This window comes from Bubalus kerabau, chromosome X, assembly GCF_029407905.1.
Source record: "Bubalus kerabau isolate K-KA32 ecotype Philippines breed swamp buffalo chromosome X, PCC_UOA_SB_1v2, whole genome shotgun sequence".
In the NCBI taxonomy this organism is placed as follows: Eukaryota; Metazoa; Chordata; class Mammalia; order Artiodactyla; family Bovidae; genus Bubalus; species Bubalus kerabau.
In genome coordinates, this window is record NC_073647.1 from 67,840,135 (window position 1) to 67,859,497 (window position 19,363).

At 38.9% G+C, this 19,363-nt stretch overlaps 1 pseudogene; it reads left to right on the forward strand.

The window, feature by feature from the left end:
- Nucleotides 1-667: 667 nt before the first annotated feature.
- Nucleotides 668-2,628, forward strand: LOC129639396 (immunoglobulin-binding protein 1-like; annotated as a pseudogene).
- The last annotated feature ends 16,735 nt before the right edge of the window (nt 2,629-19,363 follow it).

The window sequence follows — 19,363 nt, forward strand, 5'->3', positions numbered from 1 at the left end:
AGTCAAAAGCTTTGGCATAGTCAATAAAGCAGAAATAGATGTTTTTCTGGAACTCGCTTGCTTTTCTGATAATCCAATACGCGTTGGCAATTTGATCTCTGGTTCCTCTGCTTTTTCTAAAACCAGCTTGGAAATCTGGAAGTTCACGGTTCACGTGCTGTTGAATCCTGTCTTGGAGAATTTTGAGCATTACTTTACTAGTGTCAAAATCAGGCAAATAGAGACCTGCGAACCCGGCAAGCTGCGCGGAGTTCGGAACCCCTGGGCGCCCTGGCCCTTGTGGCCAGGGAGCGCCTCACGAGGTAAGGCGCTCGCCTGGCCGGCTCCTGGAGTGCTCCTGCTCCTGCCTTCTCGCGCCCGCCCTGGCTCTGAATTCAGCCTCGTCACACCCGCTCCTCAGAGCCGATGGCACAGTCCAGGCCCGGGTAGGTGACGAGGAGTCACGCGAAAAGCAGCGCCTGGGGTTTGCTTTTTTATTTGCGTGTCATTATCAGTAACAGATGTCTACTACTTGTAATAGGCAGCACAACAAAATGAGTCCATGGAAACGGTTGCTAGGCTGTGAGTTAACAGCAGCTATGGAAATTTTCAGACACTTAGGTCACAATGGAGCTACTGGACCAATGCGGCACCCCTTCCAGTTTCTTCATCTCTCGCCTAGCTCAGCTTTCCCAGGGTTGCCTTTAACCCCGGAAGTGAGGTTTTCCGGGTTCCTCCCTCCCTAAAATGGCAGCAGCCGAAGACGAGTTACTGTTACCGCGGCTCCCCGAGCTGTTCGAAACCAGCAAGCAGCTTTTGGACGAAGTGGAAATCGCAACTGAACCCACCGGCTCCCGAATAATCCAAGATAAGGTGTTCAAGGGACTGGATCTCCTGAAGAAGGCTGCAGAAATGTTGTCGCAGCTCGAGTTGTTCAGCCAAAATGAAGATTTGGAGGAGATCGCGTCCACCGACCCGAAGTACCTGATGGTGCCAGCATTTCAAGTAGCATTCGCCCTGAAACAAGTCAATCCCAGCAAGCGTCTAGATCGTTTGCAGTGGGCTCGAGAACACTTTTTAAACTACTTAACGCAGTGCCAGTACTATCATGTGGCAGAGTTTGAGCTGCCCAAAACCAAGACCAACTCAGCTGAAAAGAACACTGCTAATTCCTCCTTGGCCTATCCTAGCATTGTTGCTATGGCATCTCACAGACAGGCTAAAACAGAGAGATAACAAGCAGAAGAAGGAGGTGGAGCATAGGTTGTCTGCCCTGAAATCTGCTGTGGAAAGTGGTCAAGCAGATGATGAGCATGTTCGTGAATATTACCTCCTTCACCTTCGAAGGTGGATTGGTATCAGCTTAGAAGAGATTGAGAGCATTGACCAGGAGATAAAGATCTAGAGAGAAAAAGACTCCGCAAAAGAGCCATCAACTTCTCAGTCATCTCGTCAGGGCAGGCCTCCAATGAAACCGTTTGTTCTCACTCGGGACATGGCCCAAGCCAAAGTATTTGGAGCTCGTTATCCAAGTCTGGCATCTATGACAGTGAATGACTGGTATGAACAGCATCGGAAATTTGGAGCATTACCAGATCAGGGAATAGCCAAGACAACGTCAGGTAAGGGAAGATCATCATAACCACAAGATCAACTAGTAATGGGCATCTGTGTAAGCAGAAAGAGTTTGACCATCTGAAAGAGCTGAAAACGGGAGAATTCCAAAACAGCAAACAGTATTCACTAAAAAAGTGTGGCATTCTGACAGGTGCTGTTTCATTGCATTTGAGGTGGTTTTGATTTGCATTTCCCTCATGATTGGTGATGTTGAGCATCTTTTCGTGTGCCTGTTGGTCATCTGTAGGTCTTCTTTGGAGAATGTCTGTTTAGATCTTCTGCCCATTTTGTAATCAAATTGTATTGAGTTGTCTGAGTTCTTAATATATTTTGGATATTAACCCCTTATCAGACATATCATTTGCCAATATCTTCTCCCATTCAGTAGTTTTTTGTTTTGCTGATGGTTCCCTTTGCTGTGCAAAAGCTTTTTAGTTTCATATGGTCCCATTTGTTTACTTTTGCTTTTGTTGTCCTTGCCTGAGGAGACTGATCAAAAAAGAAAATATTGCTAAGACTGACTTCAAAGAACATACTGCCTATGTTTTCTTCTAGATGTTTTATGGTTTCAGGTCTTATATTTAAGTCTTTAGTTAATTTTGACTTTATTTTTGTAAATGATGTGAAAAAATGGTCTAGTTTTATTTTACATATAGCTATCTTGTTTTCCCAACACCACTTAGCCATAAAAAAGAATGAAATCTTGGAATTTGTGACAGTATGGATGGATCTGGAGGGCATTATGCTAAGTGAAATAAGTCAGAGAAAGATGAATACTGTATGTTTTCACTTATATGTGGAATCTAAAATATAAAAAAAATGAGCCCCCCAAAACCCAGAAACAGACTCATAGATACAGAGAACAAACTAGTGGTTGCCAGAAGGGAGAAGAATGGGAGGAAGGGTGCAATAGGTGAAGGGGATTAAAAGATACAATTTACCAGTTATAAAATAAATAAGTCACAAGGATGTAACTTATGGTACAAAGAATACAGTCAATAATATTATAATACCTTTGTATGATGCATAACCTGTACAAATATAGAATCACTGTGTTGTACATCTGAAACAAGTATTGTCAGTCACCTATACTTGAATTAAAAAATTTTAATGAAAAAAAATTCAGGCAAATAATAATTAAAATAATGGAATATACACATAAACAAAGTGAAAACAGTCCAACAAAAATAAAGTATAATAGATTGACCCGGCGAACAAAGGAAATGAAAAATTGTATTTAACAGTTAAGAACAAAACTAACTAAAGCAGAAACTGGAAAATAAAACTAAAGCAAGGTGCCAAGTAAGGAATAAAGCAATGAAAAAAAAAAAACAAATATGTTGCAAGGAAAGGAAAGAAAGATAAGAAAGAATAGTTATGCAAAGTTAAATAGAGGTAGATGAAGATTTATATACATTAAAAATTAATTACAAGGGAAAAAGAGCAGTAGGAAAGGCAAACAAAGGAATAAATGTAGAAAACAATATAATAGGTTTAAAAAATTAGTAATTAAAATTATAGAAAAGAGACAAGAAAAACAGACAAAGAAAGAAAAAAGGAAAAAAAAACACTCCACAGAACTGCAAAAGCCCAATGTAGAGGCAGAGGTTTCTAACAATAGAAAGTGTGACTGAATATACACATATACATATATACCCATAAGCAAAATCAAAACAGTCCAACAAAAATAAAGTAGAATAGATTGACCTGGTGAATAAAGGAAACCAAAAATTATATCTACCAGAACAAAACTAATTAAAGCACAAACTGGAAAAGAGAACTAAAGCAAGGTGTCAATTGGGCAATAAAGCAATGAAAATAAAACTAACAAATATGTTGAGAGGAAAGGAGAGAAAGTAAGAAAGAAAGAATAGATATTCAAAGTTAAATAGAGGTAGATAAAGATTTATATATGTTAAAGATTAACTTCAAGGGGAAAAGAACAGTAGGAAATCCAAACAAAGGAATAAATGTAGAAAAAGTAATAATAGGTTTTAAAAAGTAAATATTAAATTTAAAAAAAGAGAAAAGAAAAAAAAGAGGAAAACTCCACAGAATTGGAGTTTTTGCACAAAACTGCAAAAGCCCAACATAAAGGCAGAGGTTTATGATAACAATAAAAAATGTGACTGAGAAAGAAAAAAAAGCTCCAAAGCTTAATTGGATTTCTTAATGCCAATAAAATCGACCACTACAACAGAGGGTTGGGGAAAGGGGGGAAGAAAGAATCCAAAAGAATCTACAAAACAAGTCAAAACATAAGAATAATAAATGTTTCTCTTGAGTCACTGTCAGTGTCCTTTCCCTCGTGGGGAGTCATAGTCCACCTTACCTCCCTAGGATGCCCTCCAAGTCTGTGCTGATTTCTGGACCTGCTGTGGGGGCAGCTCAGGTTCTAATCTGGTCCTACCCCTGTGTGTTCTTGCCTCCAATGTCCACAGCTATCAGAACTAGTGCGTTTTCTTTTGTGAGAGCTTTCAATGGCCTTTTATATGCCACAGACACAGAGTCTGCCTAGTAGATCATGTGGATTTAATCTGCAGGTGTACAGCTTGTGGGAAGGTTTTGGTCTTCTTCCTTTGCCACACTGCCCCGGGTTTCAATTGTGGTTTTAGTTCCACCTCTACATGTCGGTTGTTCACTGGGGTTTAGCTCCTGAGGCTGCCCTGGAGGACTTGGGTTTGCCCCTGTGAGGGCCAGGTGTGGAGGTGGTGCAGTTGCTTGGGTCACAAGGGTTCTGGCAGCACCAGACACTCAGGGGGGTTGGCAGCTAGGGCAGCAAGGAATATAGTGCTCCAGAAGGGTACGGTAATCAGTATTGGCCAATACACTCCAGTATTCTTGCCTGGAGAACCCCCTTTCTGACAGAGAATCCTGGCAGGCCACAGTCTACAAGGTTGCAAAGAGTCAGACACGACTGAAGCTGACCCTGTGCGCATAGACACAAGACTTTTTTTGTCTGTAGCAGCTCTGCCCCAGTGAGAGTTGAGCATGAAGATGGCACAGCTGCTTGGCTTGTGGAGACCCTGGTGGTGCCACGTGTACAGGGACATGGAATGCCTCTGCCACAGGAGTTATGGTCCAGTCTGAGTCTTTCTTGAGCTTGTTATAGCTGGCGATCAGAAGGCCTCTTTGGCCAGTCGTTCTCTGTAGCTCTGCCCATTCAGTCACTTAGAGCGCTCCCTTGCCTGGGGTCCTTCTCTGTTGTTCAGCATGTCAGGCACATAGAGGGGCCCCCTGGATGGGGTCCTACTCTGTCGATCGATGCATGCGTCAGGCACTTAAAGGGGCATCCTGGGTGGGGTGCGTCAGGTGTTTGATGCGCCAGCCTCTCTACTGTTCAGCTGCCGATGCTGGTGTGTGGGGGGAGAGAGGCTATGGTCATGGCTCCATCCCCTGTTTGACACAGCAGTATCGCCTTGCTTCCATGGCCACCTGGCTTTAATCCACTGGCATTTCTCTCTACGGTCTCCTCCCTCACATCCCCTCAGTCCATCTTTCCACTGTCAACATCAGCCCTCGCCCTGGGATTGCTCCACAATCCCTAAACTCCAGCTCCCAGCTGCTGTTCCTTCCAAGGGGCCAGCGTTCCTGTCCGGGGTATGTATGGCTGCGGCAAGGACTGTCTGATTTTCATTACATTTAGGCTGCCACAGATCAGCTGTTTCACTCTCAGCCTTAAAAGTTTCTCCTCTAACTCAGACAGTTGCCCTGATGTGGGGATCACACCTCTGCTTCAGTTCCCCCACCCGCTGAGGGCAGGTCCAGTCCTACTAACACTCCTGTTTTTTCCCCTAGTTCCTTCTTCCTACCAAGTTTTTGTGGTTCTATATATTCTTTTCCTCTGGTCAGGTATTCCTGTCTGCTCTCAGTTGGTGTTCTGCATGCACTTCTGTGTCTCAAGGTGTATTCCTGATGTATCCATGGAGAGAGATGTACTCCACATCCACCTACTCCTCTGCCATCTTGTTCTCTCAAGTTCATACCAGTTTTATAAGTGGTAGAATGACGGTTTGGGCCTTGTCTGTCTCCAGAACCTACACTCCTAGCCATTATACTTAGGAAGAAGAAAGAGACATTTGTTGAACTATGTCAGCCCCTGTTAGGTGATGTTAGGTGAAAACTATGCTTCAGTAGGTATTTTTGCATATATAGACTGTATTTAACAAAAATGTAAAGATGATGACTGTAAAAATTAGAAGATAATATTCATCACAGTTACTACACAGTAGACAATGTGATATTTTCCATCTTTCTCCTTTTTGCTGTTCTTATAAATACGTGGTAGTAGCACATGGTGGTTTTAAGCGTAATTTCTCTGAAATCTTGATCTCTTTTCATCCAAATGTCCTTTTTAAAATCTCTATTTATTTACTTATCAAGCTGGATCTTTTTCCTGGGGAGTCTGCATTCCGGATTACACTGATTATGTCTCTGTTGTGCTGTTGGTTCTATTCTTCTGGCTCATCCTATTTCCTTTAAATTGATAATAACTGTACATATAGAGGCTTGCTCAGATTCAAATTTGTGGAAAGTGTACCTTAGATGTGGTGGTGTACTTCCTATAGCCCTATATCAGGAGCCTCTTCATTTCTGGTTGTCTTTCCTCCTGTGTCCTTGAGACTGATCACTTGGGGGGGTGTTGTCAGTCTGATCCACCCATATGACATTTCCCATCTGCCTTTTAACTCATGTTTTCTTAGCCTCTTGAAGTTTATGGCCTAGATCTATATTTCATTAATGGTTGCAGATGATAATGTTTTAATTCTATAATTCCATTTCCATTTATTAGCTGGAATTCTTCTAAGACAAACTTCCCCTCATCAACTATGAGGTTACACTGATGTCTGATTGACACAGAAGAGAAGAATTAATGCTTAAATCTTTTTCAGTAATTCTGATTTTCAAGATAGTGAGTTGTTTCTGTGGGATCCTCCAAAAGTGAAAATTGAGTTCTTTTTTTTTTTCTTTTAGAGTATCATCATATGATCTAGATGTTTAAATCCATTGCAGGTATTAACATTTTTGATGTTCAAACTGTTCTATTTTTGGACAGTGAGAGCCTTTTGGTTGGCTTCTGAGTCTGTAGGTTGGCTGTTGTCTTTTTAACATGTGTTCTGAGATGAGGGTTTGGTTCAGACTCATCTGCTACAATACCCACTTAGTCCTAAAATCAGCCTTTTCTCCAAAGAAAGCCAGTTCCTTTTAGTGTGAAATGTGTCTAATTCAATCTGAGCAAGTAGAGTTGCTCTTTAATACTGGGTTGGTCATTGTTTCTTGTCCTTTTTAGTACCTGGAGTCAGTAATTATGTATTGTATTTTTAATGAGAATATATATCATCTTCCATCCTGAGCTGCTCCTCTGTTATCTTATAGGTAATCATTTTTATGAATTTGAGTTTTAACTTTCTATTTTAAAAAGTATAATCAATTACAATACATACATTTATTTCTCTCACATTGCAAGGTAGATTGTTAACCACTGGACCACGAGGGAAGTCCCTAACTCATATTTAATAAAGAAATGTGATGTAGATGCTGGAGTAAGCAGAAGATGAAAACTATCTAATTTGCCTTTCATTCTCTTTATACACATATGATGGAGAAGGAAATGGCAACCCACTCCAGTATTCTTGCCTGGAGAGTCCATGGACGGAGGAGCCTGGCAGGCTATAGTCCATGGGGTCACAAAGAGTTGGACATGACTGAGTGACTGAGCACAATAAGTGTGTGTGTGTGTGTAAAATTAAAATCAGATACTCACTTTAAGGGATTTTAAATAAATCAGGGCAACAACTTCATTTTCTTAGGATCAACAGTTAACTCTGGAATTGTTTTACAGTTTTTCACTTTTCATCTTGAATCTTCCTGGGCTCTGCATGATTTAAAGTCTAAGGCTGACTTATTTGCACTTAGAGTGTTGTTCACTGTACTTTCAAAGTTGTCAGCTGCATAATTTTGAAGTTGTAATATTATTGAGATTTAAAACACATTCTATGTGGAGAATATCTGAAGAATTGTTTGAAAACAAGAGAGACAGCATTTGCAAACTACCACTCAGCTACTGGGTTAGTATCCCTGGTTTGTGATACACATTTAATAACAAGCAAAAAGATTGGCCCATAATATAAACAGCGACTTCATATAAGATTACAAATGAACAATAAACATGTCAAAATATGCCTAAGCCACAGACAAGATGCAGATATAAATCTTGAGAATTCATACTGAGTGGAAAAAACAAGATGCAAAAGATGAGTAATGTGAGTCTTATTTTGGAAGAGATTCTGTGTGTGTGCAGGGTGTCAGGTGCCTTCACCATAGGCACACATCTGGCCGGGAGGCATCATTCAATGATTATATAGATTCTTTTGGGTCAGGGGTAGGGTCATACCACTAAGACATACAGGAGAATTTCATTTTATAGATGTACTTTCATACATTGCTTGAAATACTGTGTATTCAGGGAGAGTCTTTTTTTTTTTATTTTATTTTATTTTTAAACTTTACATAATTGTATTAGTTTTGCCAAATATCAAAATGAATCCGCCACAGGTATACATGTGTTCCCCATCCTGAATCCTCCTCCCTCCTCCCTCCCCATACCATCCCTCTGGGTCGTCCCAGTGCACCATCCCCAAACATCCAGTATCGTGCATTGAACCTGGACTGGCAACTCGTTTCATACATGATATTTTACATGTTTCAATGCCATTCTCCCAAATCTTCCCACCCTCTCCCTCTCCCACAGAGTCCATAAGACTGTTCTATACATCAGTGTCTTTTTTGCTGTCTCATACACAGGGTTATTGTTACCATCTTTCTAAATTCCATATATATGCGTTAGTATACTGTATCGGTGTTTTTCTTTCTGGCTTACTTCACTCTGTATAATAGGCTCCAGTTTCATCCACCTCATCAGAACTGATTCAAATGTATTCTTTTTAATGGCTGAGTAATACTCCATTGTGTATATGTACCACAGCTTTCTTATCCATTCATCTGCTGATGGACATCTAGGTTGCTTCCATGTCCTGGCTATTATAAACAGTGCTGCGATGAACATTGGGGTACACGTGTCCCTTTCCCTTCTGGCTTCCTCAATGTGTATGCCCAGCAGTGGGATTGCTGGATCATAAGGCAGGTCTATTTCCAGTTTTTTAAGGAATCTCCACACTGTTCTCCATAGTGGCTGTACTAGTTTGCATTCCCACCAACAGTGTAAGAGGGTTCCCTTTTCTCCACACCGTCTCCAGCATTTATTATTTGTAGACTTTTGGATCGCAGCCATTCTGACTGGTGTGAAATGGTACCTCATAGTGGTTTTGATTTACATTTCTCTGATAATGAGTGATGTTGAGCAACTTTTCATGTGTTTGTTAGCCATCTGTATGTCTTCTTTGGAGAAATGTCTATTTAGTTCTTTGGCCCATTTTTTGATTGGGTCATTTATTTTTCTGGAGTTGAGCTGTAGGAGTTGCTTGTATATTCTCGAGATTAGTTGTTTGTCAGTTGCTTCATTTGCTATTATCTTCTCCCATTCTGAAGGCTGTCTTTTCACCTTGCTAATAGTTTCCTTTGATGTGCAGAAGCTTTTAAGGTTAATTAGGTCCCATTTGTTTATTTTTGCTTTTATTTCCAATATTCTGGGAAGTGGGTCATAGAGGATCCTGCTGTGATGTATGTCAGAGAGTGTTTTGCCTATGTTCTCCTCTAGGAGTTTTATAGTTTCTGGTCTTACGTTTAGATCTTTAATCCATTTTGAGTTTATTTTTGTGTATGGTGTTAGAAAGTGTTCTACTTTCATTCTTTTACAAGTGGTTGACCAGATTTCCCAGCACCACTTGTTAAAGAGATTGTCTTTAATCCATTGTATATTCTTGTCTCCTTTGTCAAAGATAAGGTGTCCATATGTGCGTGGATTTATCTCTGGGCTTTCTATTTTGTTCCATTGATCTATATTTCTGTCTTTGTGCCAGTACCATACTATCTTGATGACTGTGGCTTTGTAGTAGAGCCTGAAGTCAGGCAGGTTGATTCCTCCAGTTCCATTCTTCTTTCTCAAGATCGCTTTGGCTATTCGAGGTTTATTGTATTTCCATACAAATTTTGAAATTATTTGTTCTAGCTCTGTGAAGAATACTGTTGGTAGCTTGATAGGGATTGCATTGAATCTGTAAATTGCTTTGGGTAGTATACTCATTTTCACCATATTGATTCTTCCAATCCATGAACATGGTATATTTCTCCATCTGTTAGTGTCCTCTTTGATTTCTTTCACCAGTGTTTTATAGTTTTCTATATATAGGTCTTTAGTTTCTTTAGGTAGATATATTCCTAAGTATTTTATTCTTTCCGTTGCAATGGTGAATGGAATTGTTTCCTTAATTTCTCTTTCTGTTTTCTCATTATTAGTGTATAGGAATGCAAGGGATTTCTGTGTGTTGATTTTATATCCTGCAACTTTACTATAGTCATTGATTAGTTCTAGTAATTTTCTGGTGGAGTCTTTAGGGTTTTCTGTGTAGAGGATCATGTCATCTGCAAATAGTGAGAGCTTTACTTCTTCTTTTCTAATTTGGATTCCTTTTATTTCTTTTTCTGCTCTGATTGCTGTGGCCAAAACTTCCAAAACTATGTTGAATAGTAATGGTGAAAGTGGGCACCCTTGTCTTGTTCCTGACTTTAGAGGAAATGCTTTCAATTTTTCACCATTGAGGATAATGTTTGCTGTGGGTTTGTCATATATAGCTTTTATTATGTTGAGGTATGTTCCTTCTATTCCTGCTTTCTGGAGAGTTTTTATCATAAATGGATGTTGGATTTTGTCAAAGGCTTTCTCTGTATTTATTGAGATAATCATATGGTTTTTATTTTTCAATTAGTTAATGTTGTGTATTACATTGATTAATTTGCGGATATTGAAGAATCCTTGCATCCCTGGGATAAAGCCCGCTTGGTCATGGTGTATGATCTTTTTAATGTGTTGTTGGATTCTGATTGCTAGAATTTTGTTAAGGATTTTTGCATCTATGTTCATCAGTGATATTGGCCTGTAGTTTTCTTTTTTTGTGGGATCTTTGTCAGGTTTTGGTATTAGGGTGATGGTGGCCTCATAGAATGAGTTTGGAAGTTTACCTTCCTCTGCGATTTTCTGGAAGAGTTTGAGCAGGATAGGTGTTAGCTCTTCTCTAAATTTTTGGTAGAATTCAGCTGTGAAGCCGTCTGGCCCTGGGCTTTTGTTTGCTGGAAGATTTTTGATTACAGTTTCAATTTCCGTGCTTGTGATGGGTCTGTTAAGATTTTCTATTTCTTCCTGGTCGAGTTTTGAAAAGTTGTACTTTTCTAAGAATTTGTCCATTTCTTCCACGTTGTCCATTTTATTGGCATATAATTGTTGATAGTAGTCTCTTATGATCCTTTGTATTTCTGTGTTGTCTGTTGTGATCTCTCCATTTTCATTTCTAATTTGGTTGATTTGATTTTTCTCCCTTTGTTTCTTGATGAGTCTGGCTAATGGTTTGTCAATTTTATTTATCCTTTCAAAAAACCAGCTTTTGGTTTTGTTGATTTTTGCTATGATCTCTTTTGGGTTTTTTTTTGCATTTATTTCTGCTCTAAATTTTAAGATTTCTTTCCTTCTACTAACCCTGGGGTTCTTCATTTCTTCCTTTTCTAGTTGCTTTAGGTGTAGAGTTAGGTTATTTATTTGACTTTTTTCTCGTTTCTTGAGGTGTGCCTGTATTGCTATGAACTTTCCCCTTAGGACTGCTTTTACCGTGTCCCACATATTTTGGGTTGTTGTGTTTTCATTTTCATTTGTTTCTATGCAAATTTTGATTTCTTTTTTGATTTCTTCTGTGATTTGTTGGTTATTCAGTAGCGTGTTGTTCAGCCTCCATATGTTGGAATTTTTAATAGTTTTTCTCCTGTAATTGACATCTAATCTTACTGCATTGTGGTCAGAAAAGATGCTTGGAATGATTTCAATTTTTTTGAATTTACCAAGGCTAGCTTTATGGCCCAGGATGTGATTTATCCTGGAGAAGGTTCCATGTGCGCTTGAGAAAAAGGTGAAATTCATTGTTTTGGGATGAAATGTCCTATAGATATCAATTAGGTCTAACTGGTCTATTGTATTGTTTAAAGTTTGTGTTTCCTTGTTAATTTTCTGTTTAGTTGATCTATCCATAGGTGTGAGTGGGGTATTAAAGTCTTCAGGGAGAGTCTTTTAATAAAAATTTGAAAGCTGAATATACTTGCAAACAGATTCGGGAAAGTAATGTACACATGCATTTATTACTACTTTGGAAAAGCTTTTATTTTATTCAGTTACATGGAAAATGAAGTAGGAAAAAATAGAATTGAAAATGTCTCTGTGTGCACACATATGTGTTTCGAGGTCTCCTCCAGCTCTATCACCCTATGGACTGACATTCACAGCTGCAGCTTTATCTTCAGTTCAAAGCAAAGCTGGACTTCCAATCTTAGCTTTAGATTTCCTAGAAAATGATGGAAATAGGTAGATGACTGCCAGTAGGTTAAAAAGTTCCATAAAACTGTAGCAGAAACCATTAGACCAATATCTTCACCTCCATCTGTCCCTCCCTCTTGTTGAGCCTCTGGGTCTGGAACTGTCAGAGCTAGCTAGCATCCTGGATCCTGCTACCTGAAAACAGCCACCTCCACTTTTCTTTTTCATTTTTAAGGAAAGTGAGTACATGTACCAAAAGGGAATAAATGTCATCAAACAGTTTGTTTACAAAGATACCAATTCTGTTTGGAAAATTCACATCTCTTAAGAGCCATCCAATTCGCTTGTGATTCTACATCGTGTTCAGTATTGATTTCTTTCTTGTCGGTTGGAGGATCCCCACTGTAGAGTGGTCCCTCTCGGAGGGCAGGGCATCCATCCTCCCATTACCCCACTTCTGTAGAGACAGCCCAGTCCATCTCACACCCCGTGTCAGCCCTATATTCCTCTGTCCAGGACCCTGGACACAGCTGTTGAGATCCCTCTCGGATGCTTCATCGTCTCCCCGCTACCCTTTTGCCTACCCACTGCCCCACTGCCAAGGCGCTGCTGCCACCTGGTGTTTCATCTTGAGCAGTTCTTACCAGAGTCGTAAAGTATATGTTTTTACAGTCTGTGCTTAGAGAATTCCATGCACAGACGAGCCTGGCAGGCCACAGTCCATGGGCTCACAAAGAGTCGAACATGACTGAGCGACTAACCCTTTACACTTACCCTTTTTTTTCAGACAGAATTAGAATAATTTTGTGCATAGGTTCAAAAGCTATGTTTTGGAAGAATTTGGAGTTTTTGTTTTTGATTTGTTTTGGCCCAAGGTGACCCTTTTTTGTCAGGAATTTTGACGATGGCGGTACATTGTTGCCACCTCGTGACAGAAATCTGAACTGCAACTTGAACACCCTGAAGCAGAAAGATGGGAGGGAGAGGCTGTGACCCAGGCAAGCAGCGCAGAGCTTTCTGGAAGTCTTGGTGGAAAGTGGGCAGTCCCAGATATCCAGGCGGAAAGTACAGCCTTCTATGGTGAAGAAAAATTTTCATGTGAGTGGAAGTAAAAGATTATTTAAACATATTACTCTTTGTTTAAAAAAAAATAAAATTGCACATATTACTCTTTGAAACCTCTGGATAAATAGCTAAAGATCTTCTTAGCCAAAGTGGAAGAAGTCCACGTATAACCTTTGTAATCTTCTTTTGCACTTTTATAGCCATCTTTTCACATAAATATATTTCTATGATATATTTTTAATATTTTTATAAAATTTCATTTTTCCTTTTTTTGAATTTTTCTCTGCTCATTTTATTGAACAACTGAGTGTATAAAAACCAACATAGAGCACATTACTAGAAAAAATATTTTATTTTTCAAATACATAATGGATTCTTTACCCTCAATTATTTCTTTTATCTTTTTATTGACTAAATATATATAAATATTAATAATTTCATCTTTTCTCAAATTAATGACAATGGTATAATTGTGATTATCTTTTAGCAACCAAAGTCTGTTTCCAGAGGTTTGAACTTGATATGAGAAAAACACTGTATCAAGTCCATTGTACCTGATTTGGTGCTGAACGGTGCTGAAGGTTGAACGGTGTAATGGTTTGCTCCAGGATCTAGAGGCTATTGTAAGCTTGAAAGCAAAGTGAAACCTTTAGGTTGACCTTGGCTGCTTAAAGATCCTCTGGATGGGGGTGAGGGGTGCCTGATTCTGTTGTGCACAGGTCGGCTCGTCCTCAGGCTAAGCTGGAATCTCTGGGAACAGTGTGTGTGTGTGTGTGTGTGTGTGTGTGTGTGTGTGTTAGTTGCTCAGTCGTGTCTGACTCTTCGTGATCTCATGGACTATAGCCCACCAGGCTCCTCTGTCCATGGGATTCTCCGAGCAAGAATACTGTAGTGGGTTGCCATTTCCTTCTCCATAAAATTTCATTTTTCAGTATTGATTATCACATCATATGATACTGTAAACTATTTCACTAGTACCCAAGTAGGGGAAATTTAGTGCCCTGTCCATACTTTCTGTGACAAACAATAGTATACTTAACACCCTCACCTGTATATATATACCTATATGTTTGAGATATTTTGTAATTTTTTTAAAATGTCCTTTATAAACCAGGAAAAATGTAATATTTTATATTTACATAACACTGGAAATATTCCTAACATCATTGTAAGAAAATGCTCGTTTCTCCACACATTAGAAATCCTGTGAATCATTGCTTTTTGTGTAGGCAACAAGCCATCTCTCATTTTTTTGATCATCACTTGTTTTTGCTGCTTGTCTAGAATTCCATCATAATGTCGGTGAAAATAAGCAATACACAGCCTATAATGGAAACAGAAACGAGGTTTCTTTTTTTTTTATTTTGAGCCAAACTGAGGACTGTCCAAAATCACTGCAGATGGTGACTGCAGCCATGAAATTAAAAGATGCTTACTCCTTGGAAGAAAAGTTATGACCAACCTAGATAGCATATTCAAAAGCAGAGATATTACTTTGCCAACAAAGGTCCGTCTAGTCAAGGCTATGGTTTTTCCAGTGATCATGTATGGATGTGAGAGTTGGACTGTGAAGAAAGCTGAGCGCCGAAGAATTGCTGCCTTTGAACTGTGGTGTTGGAGAAGACTCTTGAGAGTCCCTTGGACTGCAAGGAGATCCAACCAGTCCATTCTGAAGGAGATCAGCCCTGGGATATCTTTTGAAGGAATGGTGCTAAAGCTGAAACTCCAGTACTTTGGCCACCTCATGCGAAGTGTTGACTCATTGGAAAAGACTCTGACTCTGGGAGGGATTGCGGGGGGAGGAGGAGAAGGGGACGACAGAGGATGGGATGGCTGGATGGCATCACCGACTCGATGGATGTGAGTCTGAGTGAACTCCGGGAGTTGGTGATGGACACGGAGGCCTGGCGTGCTGCGATTCATGGGGTCACAAAGAGTCGTACACGACTGAGTGACTGAACTGAACTGAACTGAGGACTGTAGCACAGAGGACAGTTTCTGTACTGATTAACTGCTCTGGAGAAGCATAGGTTTTGGCACAGATTCATATCTTGTCAGAACAAAGAACTTTAAATAACTGAGGGATACATTCGTTCAAGATTTCAAAGAATAACAAAGAAAACAACAACAAATCAGCAGATACTCAGCAAGTCAGTATGGCCTTGGCACCTGGGAAGGGAGTCTTAGCATCAAAGGAGTACCAGCATTAACATCCCAGGAAGGGAGGCTTTCAATCTTTATTTTTAACAGGGATATTTGTTGCTTCTGGTCAGTGTATCTTTTTGTTTAATAATTAAAGCAGATGTACAATGTATGTTTGAAAGGCCACAAAGGCTGTTTTAGTTAGCGCAAAATTCAGATTAACTCATGTATACATGAGAATAACTTCCCTATACCTCAATATATGAGAATTTCTTTTTTTTAATATAAATTTATTTATTTTAATTGGAGGCTAATTACTTTACAATATTGTATTGGTTTTGCCATACATCAACATGAATCTGCCACTGGTGTACACATGTTCCCCATCCTGAACCCCCCTCCCACCTCCCTCCCCATACCATCCATCTGGGTCATCCCAGTGCACCAGCCCCGAGCATCCTGTATCATGCATCGAACCTGGACTGGCGATTCGTTTCACATATGATATTATACATGTTTCAATGCCATTCTCCCAAATCATCCCACCCTCTCCCTCTCCCAGAGTCCAAAAGACTGTTCTATACATCTGTGTCTCTTGCTGTCTCGCATACAGGGTTGTCATTACCATCTTTCTAAATTCCATATATATGCGTTAGTATACTGTATTGGTGTTTTTTTTTTTTCTGGCTTACTTCACTCTGTATAATAGGCTCCAGTTTCACCCACCTCATTAGAACTGATTCAAATGTATTCTTTTTAATGGCTGAGTAATACTCCATTGTGTATATGTACCATAGCTTTCTTATCCATTCATCTGCTCATGGACATCTAGGTTGCTTCCATGTCCTGGCTATTATAAACAGTGCTGTGATGAACATTGGGGTACACGTGTCTCTTTCAATTCTGGCTTCCTCAGTGTGTATGGCCACCAGTGGGATTGCTGGGTCATATGGCAGTTCTATTTCCAGTTTTTTAAGGAATCTCCCCACTGTTCTCCATAGTGGCTGTACTAGTTTGCATTCCCACCAACAGTGTAAGAGGGTTCCCTTTTCTCCACACCCTCTCCAGCATTTATTGCTTGTAGGCTTTTGGATCGCAGCCATTCTGACTGGTGTGAAATGGTGCCTCATTGTGGTTCTGACTTGCATTTCTCTGATAATGAGTGATGTTGAGCAACTTTTCATGTGTTTGTTAGCCATCTGTATGTCTTCTTTGGAGAAATGTCTGTTTAGTTCTTTGGCCCATTTTTTGATTGGGTCATTTATTTTTCTGGAGTTGAGCTGCAGGAGTTGCTTGTATATTTTTGAGATTAACTCTTTGTCAGTTGCTTCATTTGCTATTATTTTCTCCCATTCGTAAAGCTGTCTTTTCACCTTGCTTAGAGTTTCCTTTGTTGTGCAGAAGCTTTTAATTTTAATTAGGTCCCATTTGTTTATTTTTGCTTTTATTTCCAATATTCTGGGAGGTGGGTCATAGAGGATCCTGCTGTGATTTATGTCAGAGAGTGTTTTGCCTATGTTCTCCTCTAGGAGTTTTATAATTTCTGGTCTTACATTTAGATCTTTAATCCATTTTGAGTTTATTTTTGTGTATGGTGTTAGAAAGTGTTCTACTTTCATTCTTTTACAAGTGGTTGACCAGTTTTTCCAGCACCACTTGTTACAGAGATTGTCTTTTCTCCATTGTATATTCTTGCCTCCTTTGTCAAAGATAAGGTGTCCATAGGTGCGTGCATTTACCTCTGGGCTTTCTATTTTGTTCCATTGATCTATATTTCTGTCTTTGTGCCAGTACCATACTATCTTGATGACTGTGGCTTTGTAGTAGAGCCTGAAGTCAGGCAGGTTGATTCCTCCAGTTCCATTCTTCTTTCTCAAGATTGCTTTGGCTATTTGAGGTTTATTGTATTTCCATACAAATTGTGAAATTATTTGTTCTAGCTCTGTGAAAAATACCATTGGTAGCTTGATAGGGATTGCATTAAATCTATAAATTGCTTTGAGTAGTATACTCATTTTCAATATATTGATTCTTTCAGTTCATGAACACAGTATATTTCTCCATCTATCAGTGTCCTCTTTGATTTCTTTCACCAGTGTTTTATAGTTTTCTATATATAGGTCTTTTGTTTTTTTAGGTAGATATATTCCTAAGTATTTTACTTTTTGTTGCAATGGTGAATGGAATTGTTTCCTTAATTTCTCTTTCTATTTTCTCATTATTAGTGTATAGGAATGCAAGGGATTTCTGTGTGTTGATTTTTTATATCCTGCAACTTTACTATATTCATTAATTAGCTCTAGTAATTTTCTGGTGGAGTCTTTAGGGTTTTCTATGTAGAGGATCATGTCATCTGCAAATAGTGAGAGCTTTACTTCTTCTTTTCTAATTTGGATTCCTTCTATTTCTTTTTCTGCTCTGATTGCTGTGGCCAAAACTTCCAAAACTATGTTGAATAGTAGTGGTGAGAGTGGGCACCCTTGTCTTGTTCCTGACTTTAGGGGAAATGCTTTCAATTTTTCACCATTGAGGATAATGTTTGCTGTGGGTTTGTCATATATAGCTTTTATTATGTTGAGGTATGTTCCTTCTATTCCTGCTTTCTGGAGAGTTTTTTTTTTTTTTTTGTCATAAATGGATGTTGAATTTTGTCAAAGGCTTTCTCTGCATCTATTGAGATAATCATATGGCTTTTATTTTTCAATTTATTAATGTGGTGTATTACATTGACTGATTTTCAGATATTGAAGAACCCTTGCATCCCTGGGATAAAGCCCACTTGGTCATGATGTATGATCTTTTTAATATGTTGTTGGATTCTGATTGCTAGAATTTTGTTAAGGATTTTTGCATCTATGTTCATCAGTGATATTGGCCTGTAGTTTTCTTTTTTTGTGGGATCTTTGTCAGGTTTTGGTATTAGGGTGATGGTGGCCTCATAGAATGAGTTTGGAAGTTTACCTTCCTCTGCGATTTTCTGGAAGAGTTTGAGTAGGATAGGTGTTAGCTCTTCTCTAAATTTTTGGTAGAATTCAGCTGTGAAGCCGTCTGGCCCTGGGCTTTTGTTTGCTGGAAGATTTTTGATTACAGTTTCAATTTCCGTGCTTGTGATGGGTCTGTTAAGATTTTCTATTTCTTCCTGGTTCAGTTTTGGAAAGTTGTACTTTTCTAAGAATTTGTCCATTTCTTCCAAGTTGTCCATTTTATTGGCATATAATTGCTGATAGTCTCTTATGATCCTTTGTATTTCTGTGTTGTCTGTTGTGATCTCTCCATTTTCATTTCTAATTTGGTTGATTTGATTTTTCTCCCTTTGTTTCTTGATGAGTCTGGCTAATGGTTTGTCAATTTTATTTATCCTCTAAAAGAACTAGCTGTTGGCTTTGTTGATTTTTGCTATGGTCTCTTTTGTTTCTTTTGCATTTATTTCTGCCCTAATTTTTAAGATTTCTTTCCTTCTACTAACCCTGGGGTTCTTCATTTCTTCCTTTTCTAGTTGCTTTAGGTGTAGAGTTAGGTTTTTTATTTGACTTTTTTCTCGTTTCTTGAGGTATGCCTGTATTGCTATGAACCTTCCCCTTAGCACTGCTTTTATAGTGTCCCACAGGTTTTGGGTTGTTGTGTTTTCATTTTCATTCGTTTCTATGCATATTTTCATTTCTTTTTTGATTTCTTCTGTGATTTGTTGGTTATTCAGTAGCGTGTTGTTCAGCCTCCATATGTTGGAATTTTTAATAGTTTTTCTCCTGTAATTGAGATCTAATCTTACTGCATTGTGGTCAGAAAAGATGCTTGGAATGATTTCAATTTTTTTGAATTTACCAAGGCTAGCTTTATGGCCCAGGATGTGATCTATCCTGGAGAAGGTTCCATGTGTGCTTGAGAAAAAGGTGAAATTCATTGTTTTGGGATGAAATGTCCTATAGATATCAATGAGGTCTAACTGGTCTATTGTATCATTTAAAGTTTGTGTTTCCTTGTTAATTTTCTGTTTAGTTGATCTATCCATAGGTGTGAGTGGGGTATTAAAGTCTCCTACTATTATTGTGTTATTGTTAATTTCCCCTTTCATACTTGTTAGCATTT